The sequence below is a fragment of the Dioscorea cayenensis genome, chromosome 15, assembly GCF_009730915.1.
Source record: "Dioscorea cayenensis subsp. rotundata cultivar TDr96_F1 chromosome 15, TDr96_F1_v2_PseudoChromosome.rev07_lg8_w22 25.fasta, whole genome shotgun sequence".
Taxonomy (NCBI): domain Eukaryota; kingdom Viridiplantae; phylum Streptophyta; class Magnoliopsida; order Dioscoreales; family Dioscoreaceae; genus Dioscorea; species Dioscorea cayenensis.
This window is the reverse complement of record NC_052485.1, coordinates 18,917,498-18,920,377: the sequence shown is the minus strand read 5'-3', so window position 1 is coordinate 18,920,377 and position 2,880 is coordinate 18,917,498. Positions and strand designations below refer to the sequence as shown.

General features: G+C 27.4%; 1 pseudogene; it reads right to left on the bottom strand.

The window, feature by feature from the left end:
• Window positions 1-1,327: 1,327 nt before the first annotated feature.
• LOC120278231 lies at window positions 1,328-1,446 on the bottom strand (annotated as a pseudogene).
• Window positions 1,447-2,880: the final 1,434 nt, after the last annotated feature.

Sequence of the window (2,880 nt, the reverse complement as noted above, 5' to 3'; positions counted from 1 at the left end):
AAACATAGGATTACTGTTTTGATTCAAAAATTGCAGGCATTTTGAAAAGAAAAGAATGATTAGGTTTTTGAATCAAAACAGATAAATAGGAGACATTCTGAAATGAAAATATAGGATTAGAATTTTTATTAAAAAAATTAGAGGCATTACAAAAAAAAAATATAGGATTAGGGTTTTGATTCAAAAATGACAGACATTCTCAAAAGAAAACATAGAATTAGGGTTTTGATAAAAAAAAAGGGAGTCATTTTGAATAGAAAACATAGGATTATTGTTCGATTAAAAAATAAGAAACATTTTAAAAAGAAAAAAATTGAATTATGGTTTTGAATATAAAATAGTAGACATTCAAAAAATAAAACATATGATTAAGATTTTGATTAAAAATTAGTTTATTAGGGTTATAATTGGATAATAGAAGTGGCTCCTATTAGTATTAGTATTTTGATTCAAAAATAATAGACATTTAGAAAAGAAAACATAACATTACTTTTCCTATTAGGATTAGTGTTTTGGTTAAGGTTTTTAATTTAAATTAGCAGAGATTCTCAAAAGAAAACATGAAATTAGGGTTTTTGATTAAAAATTTGGATGCATTCGGAAAAGAAAACATACTATTATGATTTTTATTTAAAAATACTAGAAATTATGAAAAGCAAACTTAGGATTAGGATTTTAATTCAAAAATAGTAACCATTCAGAAAAGGAAACTTAGGTTTTGGGTTTTACTTGATAGATAGGAGACATTCTGAAAAAAAAACATAAGATTAGGGTTTTGATTTGGAAATATGCCATTCTGAAAGAAAACATGGATTTGGGATTTGATTGAAAAGTATGAGTCATTACAAAAACAAAACATTGGATTATTGTTTTAATTCAAAAATAATAGACATTCCCAAAAAAAAACATAAAATTCTGAGGCATTTAAAAAAAAACTTTGGATGAGATTTTGATTAAAACATTTGAGACATTTCAAAAGCAAAAATACGATTATTATTTTGATTGAAAAATAGCAGACATTCGAAAAGGAAAACATAATATTAGGATTTTGATTAATAAAATAGGAGCCATTTCATAAAGAAAATGTCGGATTGGGAGTTTTATTGAAAAATAGAAGGCATTATAAAAAGGAAACTTAGGATTGGGGTTTTGATTAAAAATTTGACGAGATTCTCCAAACAAAAGATAGGATACATTACTCTAATAAAACATAGGATTATGGTTTTGATTAAAAACATAGGTTAGTCTTTCATTTTTTTTAATGTTATTGTTATTTCTTTAATTAATAAAATCATAAAAATAAACCATGTAGCAAACAAATGGGAGAGGGATGCAAAACGAGGACCTCGGAGGAGGTCACCCATTCTAGTACTACTCTCGTCCAAGCTCGCTTAGCTTTGAAGTTCTGATGGAATCCGGTGCTTTAATGTTCGTATGATCACACGCGATAGAAGTTCACCCAAGTTGAAAAAGAAAGGATTATATTTTTGATTGAAAAATATGGGAAATTTCCATAACAAAACATAAGATTAGCATTTCGATTAAAAAATAGCAGGCATTCTAAAAAAACATAGAATTAGGGTTTTGACTGAAAAATTTGCGAGATTAGCATTTCCTAAATTCTATGTTTTCTTATGGTCTAAAATAGGACACATTAATATAAGAAAACCTAGGATTAGGGTTTTGATTGAAAAATAGTAGGCATTCCGAAATGAAAAGAAAAGAAAGGATTAGGGTTTTGATTTAAAAATAGGTGACATTCCGAGAAGAAAACAAAAGATTAGGGTTTTGATTCAAAACTGAAAAATAGGACAGATTCCGAAAGAAAACATATGATTAGGGTTTTGACTGGGGGATAGGAGTTATTCCGAAAAGAAAACATACGATTAGGGTTTTGATACAAATATGGTAGAAATTCTGAAAAGAAAATATAGGATTAAGGTTTTGATTAAAAATAGGAGACATTAATATAAGAAACAATAGGATTAGGGTTTTAATTCAAAAATAGTAGACATTCTGAAAGAAACACATAGGATTAGAAGTTTGACTGAAAAATAGGAGGCATTATGAAAAGAAATGATATGATTAGGCTTTTGATTGAGAAATAGTAGACATTGTGAATAGAAAATTAACTATAAGGGTTTTGATTGTACAATATGAGACATTTCGGAAAGAAAACATAAGATTTGGGTTTTGATTAAAAAATAGCAGACATTCCCAAAAGAAAACATAGGATTCAAATTTTGATTGAAATATAGTAGGCATTAAGAAAAGAAAACAAAGGATTAGTGTTTTGATTGAAAAGTAAGAGACATTTCCATAAGAAAACATAGGACTAGGGTTTTGATTCAAAAACTTAGACATTCCTAAAAGTAAAGAAAGGGTTAGCGTTTTCATTCAAACTAGAAGACATTTTGGAAAAAAAGCAAAGGATTATGGTTTTGACTGAAAACTGAAAAATAGGACACATTTCGAAAAGAAAACATAGTATTAGGGTTTTAATTCCAAAATAACAAACATTCTGAAAAGAAAAGACAAGATTTAGTTTTTGATTGAAAAATATAAGACATTCTGAAAGGAATCATTATTTAGGGTTTTGATTGAAAACTCATAAATAGGAGACATTGAATACAGAAAACATAGGACTCGGGTTTTTATTGAAAGGTAGGAGACATTCCGAAAAAAATATAGGATTAGAGTTTTGATTCAAATGTAGTAGGCATTACGAACATAAACATAGGATTGGGGTTTTATTAAAAAAAATGAGGCATTACTATAATAATACATTGGATTGGGGGTTTAATTGAAAAATAGTCGACATTCCGAAAAAAAAAACATAGGATTAGGGTTTTGATTTAAATATATGAAACATGCCATAAG